Genomic DNA, 16098 nt, shown 5'->3' on the forward strand with positions numbered 1-16098 from the left:
AAATAAACAAACCAAAAGACAGTCGCTAACCCTAACTCCCTAATGTGAAAACAAGAGAAAATAATCAAAAGAAAATGGCAGTTCACCCCTACAGATTTAATACTATTTACAGAATATACAATTTATAAACAAAACCATGGCACAAAACCTAACAATTCAAAAATGCTAAATAAGGTTTGGAAAGCAAGAACAGCAAACAGGTGCTGCTGCCAGAAAGAGCCTCGCTAGCTGTTGGGAACAGTACTTTTAAAACTCCAGGAAGTGTAGGATGGACCAATCAGCTTCCTGTACTGCCCCCCAATCCGGCCAATCAGGCAGGGCACTTATAAGAACAACAAAATAAAAAGAACACATATGGCCAGGGCCGTAACATGGTCTACTAGTAATGAAGCACGATGTTGACAAACCAAAAAATGAGCAAAACAGCAATGAAAGACCAAACATTGACGAAAATATAGAAAATTTCTATGAATAAGTAAGCAGTAATACCAGCTTGTGCTGCCCGTAAACCCAAGCAAAAAAGCTTACAGCACCTGGTATTCCCAGGCGGCCTTCCTACCAAGTACTAACCAGGCCCGGCTCTATTCGGCTTCTGAGATCGGACGAGATCGGGCGCTTAGAGAGCGGTGTGGCCGTAAGCTGCATTTGACATCATCAACAGCTCTCAAAAACGCCGGAGAAGCAGAATGCATGACACTCGCTAAGAAGAAGATAAATGTGGCAAAGTACAAAGTACTATAACTGTACTGGTCTGTTATGGCAGTTCACCCCTACAGATTTAATACTATTTACAAAATATACAATTTATAAACAAAACCACGGCACAAAACCTAACAATTCAAAAATGCTAAATAAGGTTTGGAAACATAGAAGAGCAAACAGGTGCTGCTGCCAGAAAGAGCCTCGCTAGCTGTTGGGAACCGTACTTTTAAAACAGCTTTTATTTGGCCAGAAATCAAGAGTGTAAGTTTTTATGCGCTTAAAAGCATTTTCAGGCCGAATGAACTTGTTTCTGCCAATTGCAGCAAAATACTGAAAGGAAAGTGGGTTTGTGTTCATATTTGACCCACAACAACTCAGTTCAGCAGGGAAATATCATTGCAACAGCTTTTATTTAGCCAGAAATCAAGAGTGTAAGTTTTTATGCGCTTAAAAGCATTTTCTGGCCGAATGAACTTGTTTCTGCCAATTGCAGCAAAATACTGAAAGGAAAGTGGGTTTGCCTTCATATTTGACCCAGAACAACTCAGTTCAGCATGGAAATATCATTGCAACAGCTTTTATTTAGCCAGAAATCAAGAGTGTAAGTTTTTATGCGCTTAAAAGCATTTTCAGGCCGAATGAGCTTGTTTCTGCCAATTGCAGCAAAATACTGAAAGGAAAGTGGGTTTGCCTTCATATTTGACCCAGAACAACTCAGTTCAGCATGGAAATATCATTGCAGCAGCTTTTATTTAGCCAGAAATCAAGAGTGTAAGTTTTTATGCTCTTAAAAGCATTTTCAGGCCTAATGAGCAAATATGCTTGTTTCTGCCAATTGCAGCAAAATACTGAAGGGAAAGTGGGTTTGCCTTCATATTTGACCCAGTACAACTCAGTTCAGCATGGAAATATCTTTGCAACAGCTTTTATTTAGCTAGAAATCAAGAGTGTAAGTTTTTATTCGCTTAAAAGCCAAATGAGCTGATTTCTGCCAATTGCAGCAAAATACTGAAAGGAAAGTAGGTTTGCCTTCATATTTGACCCAGAACAACTCAGTTCAGCATGGAAATATCATTGCAACAGCTTTTATTTAGCCAGAAATCAAGAGTGTAAGTTTTTATGCGCTTAAAAGCATTTTCAGGCCGAATGAACTTGTTTCTGCCAATTGCAGCAAAATACTGAAAGGAAAGTGTGTTTGCCTTCATATTTGACCCAGAACAACTCAGTTCAGCATGGAAATATCATTGCAACAGCTTTTATTTAGCCAGAAATCAAGAGTGTAAGTTTTTATGCGCTTAAAAGCATTTTCAGGCCGAATGAGCATGTTACTGGCAATTGCAGCAAAATACTGAAAGGAAAGTGGGTTTGCCTTCATATTTGACCCACAACAACTCAGTTCAGCATGGAAATATCATTGCAACAGCTTTTATTTAGCCAGAAATCAAGAGTGTAAGTTTTTATGCGCTTAAAAGCATTTTCAGGCCGAATGCGCAAATATGCTTGTTTCTGCCAATTGCAGCAAAATACTGAAAGGAAAGTGGGTTTGCCTTCATATTTGACCCAGAACAACTCAGTTCAGCATGGAAATATCATTGCAACAGCTTTTATTTAGCCAGAAATCAAGAGTGTAAGTTTTTATGCGCTTAAAAGCATTTTCAGGCCGAATAAGGTTGTTTCTGCCAATTGCAGCAAAATACTGAAAGGAAAGTGGGTTTGCCTTCATATTTGACCCAGAACAACTCAGTTCAGCATGGAAATATCATTGCAACAGCTTTTATTTAGCCAGAAATCAAGAGTGTAAGTTTTTATGCGCTTAAAAGCATTTTCAGGCCGAATGAGCTTGTTTCTTCCAATTGCAGCAAAATACTGAAAGGAAAGTGGGTTTGTGTTCATATTTGACCCACAACAACTCAGTTCAGCAGGGAAATATCATTGCAACAGCTTTTATTTAGCCAGAAATCAAGAGTGTAAGTTTTTATGCGCTTAAAAGCATTTTCTGGCCGAATGAACTTGTTTCTGCCAATTGCAGCAAAATACTGAAAGGAAAGTGGGTTTGCCTTCATATTTGACCCAGAACAACTCAGTTCAGCATGGAAATATCATTGCAGCAGCTTTTATTTAGCCAGAAATCAAGAGTGTAAGTTTTTATGCGCTTAAAAGCATTTTCAGGCCGAATGAGCAAATATGCTTGTTTCTGCCAATTGCAGCAAAATATTGAAAGGAAAGTGGGTTTGTCTTCATATTTGACCCAGAACAACTCAGTTCAGCATGGAAATATCATTGCAACAGCTTTTATTTAGCCAGAAATCAAGAGTGTACGTTTTTATTCGCTTAAAAGCCAAATGAGCTGATTTCTGCCATTTGCAGCAAAATACTGAAAGGAAAGTGGGTTTGTCTTCATATTTGACCCAGAACAACTCAGTTCAGCATGGAAATATCTTTGCAACAGCTTTTATTTAGCTAGAAATCAAGAGTGTAAGTTTTTATGCGCTTAAAAGCATTTTCAGGCCGAATTAGCAAATATGCTTGTTTCTGCCAATTGCAGATAAATTCTGAAAGGAAAGTGGGTTTGCCTTCATATTTGACCCACAACAACTCAGTTCAGCATGGAAATATCATTGCAACAGCTTTTACTTAGCCAGAAATCAAGAGTTTAAGTTTTTATGCGCTTAAAAGCATTTTCAGGCCAAATAAACTGATTTCTGCCAATTGCAGCAAAATACTGAAAGGAAAGTGTGTTTGCCTTCATATTTGACCCAGAACAACTCAGTTCAGCATGGAAATATCATTGCAACAGCTTTTATTCAGCCAGACATCAAGAGTGTAAGTTTTTATGTGCTTAAAAGCATTTTCAGGCCGAATGAGCATGTTACTGCCAATTGCAGCAAAATACTGAAAGGAAAGTGGGTTTGCCTTCATATTTGACCCAGAACAACTCAGTTCAGCAGGGAAACATCATTGCAACAGCTTTTATTTAGCCAGAAATCAAGAGTGTAAGTTTTTATGCGCTTAAAAGCATTTTCAGGCCGAATGAGCTTGTTTCTGCCAATTGCAGCAAAATACTGAAAGGAAAGTGGGTTTGTGTTCATATTTGACCCACAACAACTCAGTTCAGCATGGAAATATCATTGCAACAGCTTTTATTTAGCCAGAAATCAAGAGTGTAAATTTTTATGCGCTTAAAAGCATTTTCTGGCCGAATGAACTTGTTTCTGCCAATTGCAGCAAAATACTGAAAGGAAAGTGGGTTTGCCTTCATATTTGACCCATAACAACTCAGTTCAGCAGGGAAATATCATTGCAACAGCTTTTATTTAGCCAGAAATCAAGAGTGTAAGTATTTCTGCGCTTAAAAGCATTTTCAGGCCGAATAAACTTGTTTCTGCTAATTGCAGCAAAATACTGAAAGGAAAGTGGGTTTGCCTTCATATTTGAACCAGAACAACTCAGTTCAGCATGGAAATATCATTGCAACAGCTTTTATTTAGCCAGAAATCAAGAGTGTAAGTTTTTATGCGCTTAAAAGCATTTTCAGCCTGAATGAGCAAATATGCTTGTTTCTGCCAATTGCAGCAAAATACTGAAAGGAAAGTGGGTTTGCCTCCATATTTGACCCAGAACAACTCAGTTCAGCATGGAAATATCATTGCAACAGCTTTTATTTAGCCAGAAATCAAGAGTGTAAGTTTTTTTTCGCTTAAAAGCCAAACGAGCTGATTTCTGCCAATTGCAGCAAAATACTGAAAGGAAAGTGGGTTTGCCTTCATATTTGACCCAGAACAACTCAGTTCAGCATGGAAATATCATTGCAACAGCTTTTATTTAGCTAGAAATCAAGAGTGTAAGTTTTTATGCGCTTAAAAGCATTTTCAGGCCGAATGAACTTGTTTCTCCTAATTGCAGCAAAATACTGAAAGGAAAGTGGGTTTGCCTTCATATTTGACCCAGAACAACTCAGTTCAGCATGGAAATATCATTGCAACAGCTTTTATTTAGCCAGAAATCAAGAGTGTAAGTTTTTATGCGCTTAAAAGCATTTTCAGGCCGAATGAGCAAATATGCTTGTTTCTGCCAATTGCAGCAAAATACTGAAAGGAAAGTGGGTTTGCCTTCATATTTGAACCAGAACAACTCAGTTCAGCATGGAAATATCATTGCAAAAGCTTTTATTTAGCCAGAAATCAATAGTGTAAGTTTTTATGCGCTTAAAAGCATTTTCAGGCCGAATGAGCAAATATGCTTGTTTCTGCCAATTGCAGCAAAATACTGAAAGGAAAGTGTGTTTGCCTTCATATTTGACCCAGAACAACTCAGTTCAGCATGGAAATATCATTGCAACAGCTTTTATTTAGCCAGAAATCAAGAGTGTAAGTTTTTATGCGCTTAAAAGCATTTTCAGGCCGAATGAGCATGTTACTGGCAATTGCAGCAAAATACTGAAAGGAAAGTGGGTTTGCCTTCATATTTGACCCAGAACAACTCAGTTCAGCATGGAAATATCATTGCAACAGCTTTTATTTAGCCAGAAATCAAGAGTGTAAGTTTTTATGCGCTTAAAAGCATTTTCAGGCCGAATGCGCAAATATGCTTGTTTCTGCCAATTGCAGCAAAATACTGAAAGGAAAGTGGGTTTGCCTTCATATTTGACCCATAACAACTCAGTTCAGCAGGGAAATATCATTGCAACAGCTTTTATTTAGCCAGAAATCAAGAGTGTAAGTATTTCTGCGCTTAAAAGCATTTTCAGGCCGAATAAACTTGTTTCTGCTAATTGCAGCAAAATACTGAAAGGAAAGTGGGTTTGCCTTCATATTTGAACCAGAACAACTCAGTTCAGCATGGAAATATCATTGCAACAGCTTTTATTTAGACAGAAATCAAGAGTGTAAGTTTTTATGCGCTTAAAAGCATTTTCAGCCTGAATGAGCAAATATGCTTGTTTCTGCCAATTGCAGCAAAATACTGAAAGGAAAGTGGGTTTGCCTTCATATTTGACCCAGAACAACTCAGTTCAGCATGGAAATATCATTGCAACAGCTTTTATTTAGCTAGAAATCAAGAGTGTAAGTTTTTATGCGCTTAAAAGCATTTTCAGGCCGAATGAGCTTGTTTCTCCTAATTGCAGCAAAATACTGAAAGGAAAGTGTGTTTGCCTTCATATTTGACCCAGAACAACTCAGTTCAGCATGGAAATATCATTGCAACAGCTTTTATTCAGCCAGACATCAAGAGTGTAAGTTTTTATGCGCTTAAAAGCATTTTCAGGCCGAATGCGCAAATATGCTTGTTTCTGCCAATTGCAGCAAAATACTGAAAGGAAAGTGGGTTTGCCTTCATATTTGACCCAGAACAACTCAGTTCAGCATGGAAATATCATTGCAACAGCTTTTATTTAGCCAGAAATCCAGAGTGTAAGTTTTTATGCGCTTAAAAGCATTTTCAGGCCGAATGAGCAAATATGCTTGTTTCTGCCAATTGCAGCAAAATACTGAAAGGAAAGTGTGTTTGCCTTCATATTTGAACCAGAACAACTCAGTTCAGCATGGAAATATCATTGCAACAGCTTTTATTTAGCCAGAAATCAAGAGTGTAAGTTTTTATGCGCTTAAAAGCATTTTCAGGCCGAATGAGCATGTTACTGGCAATTGCAGCAAAATACTGAAAGGAAAGTGGGTTTGCCTTCATATTTGACCCAGAACAACTCAGTTCAGCATGGAAATATCATTGCAACAGCTTTTATTTAGCCAGAAATCAAGAGTGTAAGTTTTTATGCGCTTAAAAGCATTTTCAGGCCGAATGCGCAAATATGCTTGTTTCTGCCAATTGCAGCAAAATACTGAAAGGAAAGTGGGTTTGCCTTCATATTTGACCCAGAACAACTCAGTTCAGCATGGAAATATCATTGCAACAGCTTTTATTTAGCCAGAAATCAAGAGTGTAAGTTTTTATGCGCTTAAAAGCATTTTCAGGCCGAATAAGGTTGTTTCTGCCAATTGCAGCAAAATACTGAAAGGAAAGTGGGTTTGCCTTCATATTTGACCCAGAACAACTCAGTTCAGCATGGAAATATCATTGCAACAGCGTTTATTTAGCCAGAAATCAAGAGTGTAAGTTTCTATGCCCTTAAAAGCATTTTCAGGCCGAATGAGCTTGTTACTGCCAATTGCAGCAAAATCCTGAAAGGAAAGTGGGTTTGCCTTCATATTTGAACCAAAACAACTCAGTTCAACATGGAAATATCATTGCAACAGCTTTTATTTAGCCAGAAATCAAGAGTGTAAGTTTTTATTCGCTTAAAAGCCAAATGAGCTGATTTCTGCCAATTGCAGCAAAATACTGAAAGGAAAGTGGGTTTGCCTTCATATTTGACCCAGAACAACTCAGTTCAGCAGGGAAACATCATTGCAACAGCTTTTATTTAGCCAGAAATCAAGAGTGTAAGTTTTTATGCGCTTAAAAGCATTTTCAGGCCGAATGAGCTTGTTTCTGCCAATTGCAGCAAAATACTGAAAGGAAAGTGGGTTTGTGTTCATATTTGACCCACAACAACTCAGTTCAGCAGGGAAATATCATTGCAACAGCTTTTATTTAGCCAGAAATCAAGAGTGTAAGTTTTTATGCGCTTAAAAGCATTTTCTGGCCGAATGAACTTGTTTCTGCCAATTGCAGTAAAATACTGAAAGGAAAGTGGGTTTGCCTTCATATTTGACCCAGAACAACTCAGTTCAGCGTGGAAATATCATTGCAACAGCTTTTATTTAGCCAGAAATCAAGAGTGTAAGTTTTTATGCGCTTAAAAGCATTTTCAGGCCGAATGAGCTTGTTACTGCCAATTGCAGCAAAATACTGAAAGGAAAGTGGGTTTGCCTTCATATTTGACCCAGAACAACTCAGTTCAGCATGGAAATATCATTGCAACAGCTTTTATTTAGCCAGAAATCAAGAGTGTAAGTTTTTATGCGCTTAAAAGCATTTTCAGGCCAAATGAGCAAATATGCTTGTTTCTGCCAATTGCAGCAAAATACTGAAAGGAAAGTGGGTTTGCCTTCATATTTGACCCAGAACAACTCAGCTCAGCATGGAAATATCATTGCAACAGCTTTTATTTAGCCAGAAATCAAGAGTGTAAGTTTTTATGCGCTTAAAAGCATTTTCAGGCCGAATTACCAAGTATGCTTGTTTCTGCCAATTGCAGCAAAATACTGAAAGGAAAGTGGGTTTGCCTTCATATTTGACCCATAACAACTCAGTTCAGCAGGGAAATATCATTGCAACAGCTTTTATTTAGCCAGAAATCAAGAGTGTAAGTTTTTATGCGCTTAAAAGCATTTTCAGGCCGAATGAGCTTGTTTCTGCTAATTGCAGCAAAATACTGAAAGGAAAGTGCGTTTGCCTTCATATTTGACCCACAACAACTCAGTCCAGCATGGAAATATCATTGCAACAGCTTTTATTTAGCCAGAAATCAAGAGTGTAAGTTTTTATGCGCTTAAAAGCATTTTCAGGCCGAATGAGCAAATATGCTTGTTTCTGCCAATTGCAGCAAAATACTGAAAGGAAAGTGGGTTTGCCTTCATATTTGACCCAGAACAACTCAGCTCAGCATGGAAATATCATTGCAACAGCTTTTATTTAGCCAGAAATCAAGAGTGTAAGTTTTTATGCGCTTAAAAGCATTTTCAGGCCGAATTACCAAGTATGCTTGTTTCTGCCAATTGCAGCAAAATACTGAAAGGAAAGTGGGTTTGCCTTCATATTTGACCCATAACAACTCAGTTCAGCAGGGAAATATCATTGCAACAGCTTTTATTTAGCCAGAAATCAAGAGTGTAAGTTTTTATGCGCTTAAAAGCATTTTCAGGCCGAATGAGCTTGTTTCTGCTAATTGCAGCAAAATACTGAAAGGAAAGTGCGTTTGCCTTCATATTTGACCCACAACAACTCAGTCCAGCATGGAAATATCATTGCAACAGCTTTTATTTAGCCAGAAATCAAGAGTGTAAGTTTTTATGCGCTTAAAAGCATTTTCAGGCCGAATGAGCAAATATGCTTGTTTCTGCCAATTGCAGCAAAATACTGAAATGAAAGTGGGTTTGCCTTCATATTTGACGCAGAACAACTCAGTTCAGCATGAAAATATCATTGCAACAGCATTAATTTAGCCAGAAATCAAGAGTGTAAGTTTTTATGCGCTTAAATACATTTTCAGGCCTAATGAGCAAATATGCTTGTTTCTGCCAATTGCAGCAAAATACTGAAAGGAAAGTGGGTTTGCCTTCATATGTGACCCAGAACAACTCAGTTCAGCATGGAAATATCATTGCAACAGCTTTTATTTAGCCAGAAATCAAGAGTGTAAGTTTTTATTCGCTTAAAAGCCAAACGAGCTGATTTCTGCCAATTGCAGCAAAATACTGAAAGGAAAGTGCGTTTGCCTTCATATTTGACCCAGAACAACTCAGTTCAGCATGGAAATATCATTGCAACAGCTTTTATTTAGCCAGAAATCAAGAGTGTAAGTTTTTATGCGCTTAAAAGCATTTTCAGGCCGAATGAGCAAATATGCTTGTTTCTGCCAATTGCAGCAAAATACTGAAATGAAAGTGGGTTTGCCTTCATATTTGACGCAGAACAACTCAGTTCAGCATGAAAATATCATTTCAACAGCTTTAATTTAGCCAGAAATCAAGAGTGTAAGTTTTTATGGACTTAAAAGCATTTTCAGGCCTAATGAGCAAATATGCTTGTTTCTGCCAATTGCAGCAACATACTGAAATTAAAGTGGGTTTGCCTTCATATTTGACCCAGAACAACTCAGTTCAGCATGGAAATATCATTGCAACAGCTTTTATTTAGCCAGAAATCAAGAGTGTAAGTTATTATGCGCTTAAAAGCATTTTCAGGCCGAATGAACTTGTTTCTGCCAATTGCAGCAAAATACTGAAAGGAAAGTGGGTTTGCCTTCATATTTGACCCAGAACAACTCAGTTCAGCATGGAAATATCATTGCAACAGCTTTTATTTAGCCAGAAATCAGGAGTGTAAGTTTCTATGCGCTTAAAAGCATTTTCAGGCCGAATGAGCTTGTTTCTGCCAATTGGAGCAAAATACTGAAAGGAAAGTGGGTTTGCCTTCATATTTGACCCAAAACAACTCAGTTCAGCATGGAAATATCATTGCAACAGCTTTTATTTAGCCAGAAATCAAGTGTGTAAGTTTTTATTTGCTTAAAAGCATTTTCAGGCCAAATGAGCTGATTTCTGCCAATTGCAGCAAAATACTGAAAGGAAAGTGGGTTTGCCTTCATATTTGACCCAGAACAACTCAGTTCAGCATGGAAATATCATTGCAGCAGCTTTTATTTAGCCAGAAATCAAGAGTGTAAGTTTTTATGCTCTTAAAAGCATTTTCAGGCCAAATGAGCAAATATGCTTGTTTCTGCCAATTGCAGCAAAATACTGAAGGGAAAGTGGGTTTGCCTTCATATTTGACCCAGTACAACTCAGTTCAGCATGGAAATATCTTTGCAACAGCTTTTATTTAGCTAGAAATCAAGAGTGTAAGTTTTTATGCGCTTAAAAGCATTTTCAGGCCGAATGAGCTTGTTTCTGCTAATTGCAGCAAAATGCTGAAAGGAAAGTGGGTTTGCCTTCATATTTGACCCAGAACAACTCAGTTCAGCAGGGAAATATCATTGCAACAGCTTTTATTTAGCCAGAAATCAAGAGTGTAAGTTTTTATGCGCTTAAAAGCATTTTCAGGCCGAATGAGCTTGTTTCTGCCAATTGCAGCAAAATACTGAAAGGAAAGTGGGTTTGCCTTCATACTTGACCCAGAACAACTCAGTTCAGCATGGAAATATCATTGCAGCAGCTTTTATTTAGCCAGAAATCAAGAGTGTAAGTTTTTATGCTCTTAAAAGCATTTTCAGGCCAAATGAGCAAATATGCTTGTTTCTGCCAATTGCAGCAAAATACTGAAGGGAAAGTGGGTTTGCCTTCATATTTGACCCAGTACAACTCAGTTCAGCATGGAAATATCTTTGCAACAGCTTTTATTTAGCTAGAAATCAAGAGTGTAAGTTTTTATGCGCTTAAAAGCATTTTCAGGCCGAATGAGCTTGTTTCTGCTAATTGCAGCAAAATACTGAAAGGAAAGTGGGTTTGCCTTCATATTTGACCCAGAACAAGTCAGTTCAGCATGGAAATATCATTGCAACAGCTTTTATTTAACCAGAAATCAAGAGTGTAAGTTTTTATGCGCTTAAAAGCATTTTCAGGCCGAATGAGCAAATATGCTTGTTTCTGCCAATTGCAGCAAAATACTGAAAGGAAAGTGGGTTTGCCTTCATATTTGACCCAGAACAACTCAGTTCAGCATGGAAATATCCTTGCAACAGCTTTTATTTAGCCAGAAATCAAGAGTGTAAGTTTTTATGCGCTTAAAAGCATTTTCAGGCCGAATGAACTTGTTTCTGCCAATTGCAGGAAAATACTGAAAGGAAAGTGGGTTTGCCTACATATTTGACCCAGAACAACTCCGTTCAGCATGGAAATATCATTGCACAAGCTTTTATTTAGCCAGAAATCAAGAGTGTAAGTTTTTATGCGCTTAAAAGCATTTTCAGGCCGAATGAGCAAATATGCTTGTTTCTGCCAATTGCAGCAAAATACTGAAAGGAAAGTGGGTTTGCCTTCATATTTGAGCCAGAACAACTCAGTTCAGCATGGAAATATCATTGCAACAGCTTTTACTTAGCCTGAAATCAAGAGTTTAAGTTTTTATGCGCTTAAAAGCATTTTCAGGCCAAATAAACTGATTTCTGCCAATTGCAGCAAAATACTGAAAGGAAAGTGTGTTTGCCTTCATATTTGACCCAGAACAACTCAGTTCAGCATGGAAATATCATTGCAACAGCTTTTATTTAGCCAGAAATCAAGAGTGTAAGTTTTTATGCACTTAAAAGCATTTTCAGGCCGAATGAGCATGTTACTGCCAATTGCAGCAAAATACTGAAAGGAAAGTGGGTTTGCCTTCATATTTGACCCAGAACAACTCAGTTCAGCATGGAAATATCATTGCAACAGCTTTTATTTAGCCAGAAATCAAGAGTGTAAGTTTTTATGCGCTTAAAAGCATTTTCAGGCCGAATGCGTAAATATGCTTGTTTCTGCCAATTGCAGCAAAATACTGAAAGGAAAGTGGGTTTGCCTTCATATTTGACCCACAACAACTCAGTTCAGCATGGAAATATCATTGCAACAGCTTTTACTTAGCCAGAAATCAAGAGTTTAAGTTTTTATGCGCTTAAAAGCATTTTCAGGTCAAATAAACTGATTTCTGCCAATTGCAGCAAAATACTGAAAGGAAAGTGTGTTTGCCTTCATATTTGACCCACAAAAACTCAGTTCAGCATGGAAATATCATTGCAACAGCTTTTATTTAGCCAGAAATCAAGAGTGTAAGTTTTTATGCGCTTCAAAGCATTTTTAGGCCGAATGAGCAAATATGCTTGTTTCTGCCAATTGCAGCAAAATACTGAAAGGAAAGTGGGTTTGCCTTCATGTTTGAACCAGAACAACTCAGTTCAGCATGGAAATATCATTGCAAAAGCTTTTATTTAGCCAGAAATCAAGAGTGTAAGTTTTTATGCGCTTAAAAGCATTTTCAGGCCGAATAAGGTTGTTTCTGCCAATTGCAGCAAAATACTGAAAGGAAAGTGGGTTTGCCTTCATATTTGACCCAGAACAACTCAGTTCAGCATGGAAATATCATTGCAACAGCGTTTCTTTAGCCAGAAATCAAGAGTGTAAGTTTCTATGCGCTTAAAAGCATTTTCAGGCCGAATGAGCTTGTTACTGCCAATTGCAGCAAAATCCTGAAAGGAAAGTGGGTTTGCCTTCATATTTGAACCAAAACAACTCAGTTCAACATGGAAATATCATTGCAACAGCTTTTATTTAGCCAGAAATCAAGAGTGTAAGTTTTTATTCGCTTAAAAGCCAAATGAGCTGATTTCTGCCAATTGCAGCAAAATACTGAAAGGAAAGTGGGTTTGTGTTCATATTTGACCCACAACAACTCAGTTCAGCAGGGAAATATCATTGCAACAGCTTTTATTTAGCCAGAAATCAAGAGTGTAAGTTTTTATGCGCTTAAAAGCATTTTCTGGCCGAATGAACTTGTTTCTGCCAATTGCAGCAAAATACTGAAAGGAAAGTGGGTTTGCCTTCATATTTGAACCAGAACACATCAGTTCAACATGGAAATATCATTGTAACAGCTTTTATTTAGCCAGAAATCAAGAGTGTAAGTTTTTATGCGCTTAAAAGCATTTTCAGGACGAATGAGCTGATATCTGCCAATTGCAGCAAAATACTGAAAGGAAAGTGTGTTTGCCTTCATATTTGACCCAGAACAACTCAGTTCAGCATGGAAATATCATTGCAACAGGTTTTATTTAGCCAGAAATCAAGAGTGTAAGTTTTTATGCGCTTAAAAGCATTTTCAGGCCGAATGAGCAAATACGCTTGTTTCTGCCAATTGCAGCAAAATACTGAAAGGAAAGTGGGTTTGCCTTCATATTTGAACCAGAACAACTCAGTTCAGCATGGAAATATCATTGTAACAGCCTTCATTTAGCCAGAAATCAAGAGTGTAAGTTTTTACTCGCTTTAAAGCCAAATGAGCTGATTTCTGCCAATTGCAGCAAAATACTGAAAGGAAAGTTGGTTTGCCTTCATATTTGACCCAGAACAACTCAGTTCAGCATGGAAATATCATTGCAACAGCTTTTATTTAGCCAGAAATCAAGAGTTTAAGTTTTTATGCGCTTAAAAGCATTTTCAGGCCAAATGAGCAAATATGCTTGTTTCTGCCAATTGCAGCAAAATACTGAAAGGAAAGTGGGTTTGCCTTCATATTTGACCCAGAACAACTCAGCTCAGCATGGAAATATCATTGCAACAGCTTTTATTTAGCCAGAAATCAAGAGTGTAAGTTTTTATGTGCTTAAAAGCATTTTCAGGCCGAATTACCAAGTGTGCTTGTTTCTGCCAATTGCAGCAAAATACTGAAAGGAAAGTGGGTTTGCCTTCATATTTGACCCATAACAACTCAGTTCAGCAGGGAAATATCATTGCAACAGCTTTTATTTAGCCAGAAATCAAGAGTGTCAGTTTTTATGCGCTTAAAAGCATTTTCAGGCCGAATGAAGTTGTTTCTGCTAATTGCAGCAAAATACTGAAAGGAAAGTGGGTTTGCCTTCATATTTGACCCAGAACAACTCAGTTCAGCATGGAAATATCATTGCAACAGCTTTTATTTAGCTAGAAATCAAGAGTGTAAGTTTTTACGCGCTTAAAAGCATTTTCAGGCCGAATGAGCTTGTTTCTGCTAATTGCAGCAAAATACTGAAAGGAAAGTGCGTTTGCCTTCATATTTGACCCACAACAACTCAGTTCAGCATGGAAATATCATTGCAACAGCTTTTATTTAGCCAGAAATCAAGAGTGTAAGTTTTTATTCGCTAAAAAGCCAAATGAGCTGATTTCTGCCAATTGCAGCAAAATACTGAAAGGAAAGTGGGTTTGCCTTCATATTTGACCCAGAACAACTCAGTTCAGCATGGAAATATCATTGCAAAAGCTTTTATTTAGCCAGAAATCAAGAGTGTAAGTTCTTATGCGCTTAAAAGCATTTTCAGGCCGAATTACCAAGTATGCTTGTTTCTGCCAATTGCAGCAAAATACTGAAAGGAAAGTGCGTTTGCCTTCATATTTGACCCACAACAACTCAGTTCAGCATGGAAATATCATTGCAACAGCTTTTATTTAGCCAGAAATCAAGAGTGTAAGTTTTTATTCGCTTAAAAGCCAAATGAGCTGATTTCTGCCAATTGCAGCAAAATACTGAAAGGAAAGTGGGTTTGCCTTCATATTTGACCCAGAACAACTCAGTTCAGCATGGAAATATCATTGCAACAGCTTTTATTTAGCCAGAAATCAAGAGTGTAAGTTTTTATGCGCTTAAAAGCATTTTCAGGCCGAATGAGCTTGTTTCTGCCAATTGCAGCAAAATACTGAAAGGAAAGTGGGTTTGCCTTCATATTTGACCCAGAACAACTCAGTTCAGCATGGAAATATCATTGCAACAGCTTTTATTTAGCCAGAAATCAAGAGTGTAAGTTTTTATGCGCTTAAAAGCATTTTCAGGCCGAATGAGCAAATATGCTTGTTTCTGCCAATTGCAGCAAAATACTGAAAGGAAAGTGGGTTTGCCTTCATATTTGAACCAGAACAACTCAGTTCAGCATGGAAATATCATTGTAACAGCTTTTATTTAGCCAGAAATCAAGAGTGTCAGTTTTTATGCGCTTAAAAGCATTTTCAGGCCGAATGAACTTGTTTCTGCTAATTGCAGCAAAATACTGAAAGGAAAGTGGGTTTGCCTTCATATTTGACCCAGAACAACTCAGTTCAGCATGGAAATATCATTGCAAAAGCTTTTATTTAGCCAGAAATCAAGAGTGTAAGTTTTTATGCTCTTAAAAGCATTTTCAGGCCAAATGAGCAAATATGCTTGTTTCTGCCAATTACAGCAAAATACTGAAAGGAAAGTGGGTTTGCCTTCATATTTGAACCAGAACAACTCAGTTCAGCATGGAAATATCATTGCAACAGCTTTTATTTAGCCAGAAATCAAGAGTGTAAGTTTTTATGCGCTTAAAAGCATTTTCAGGCCGAATGAGCAAATATGCTTGTTTCTGCCAATTGGAGCAAAATACTGAAAGGAAAGTGCGTTTGCCTTCATATTTGACCCACAACAACTCAGTTCAGCATGGAAATATCATTGCAACAGCTTTTATTTAGCCAGAAATCAAGAGTGTAAGTTTTTATTCGCTTAAAAGCCAAATGAGCTGATTTCTGCCAATTGCAGCAAAATACTGAAAGGAAAGTGGGTTTGCCTTCATATTTGACCCAGAACAACTCAGTTCAGCATGGAAATATCATTGCAACAGCTTTTATTTAGCCAGAAATCAAGAGTGTAAGTTTTTATGCGCTTAAAAGCATTTTCAGGCCGAATGAGCTTGTTTCTGCCAATTGCAGCAAAATACTGAAAGGAAAGTGGGTTTGCCTTCATATTTGACCCAGAACAACTCAGTTCAGCATGGAAATATCATTGCAACAGCTTTTATTTAGCCAGAAATCAAGAGTGTAAGTTTTTATGCGCTTAAAAGCATTTTCAGGCCGAATGAGCAAATATGCTTGTTTCTGCCAATTGCAGCAAAATACTGAAAGGAAAGTGGGTTTGCCTTCATATTTGAACCAGAACAACTCAGTTCAGCATGGAAATATCATTGTAACAGCTTTTATTTAGCCAGAAATCAAGAGTGTA

General features: G+C 37.6%; 1 pseudogene; it reads right to left on the reverse strand.

The window, feature by feature from the left end:
• Nucleotides 1-521: 521 nt before the first annotated feature.
• LOC137119366 (5S ribosomal RNA) lies at nt 522-640 on the reverse strand (annotated as a pseudogene).
• Between the last annotated feature and the right edge of the window lie 15458 nt (nt 641-16098).

Source organism: Channa argus, unplaced genomic scaffold, assembly GCF_033026475.1.
Source record: "Channa argus isolate prfri unplaced genomic scaffold, Channa argus male v1.0 Contig054, whole genome shotgun sequence".
NCBI lineage: Eukaryota > Metazoa > Chordata > Actinopteri > Anabantiformes > Channidae > Channa > Channa argus.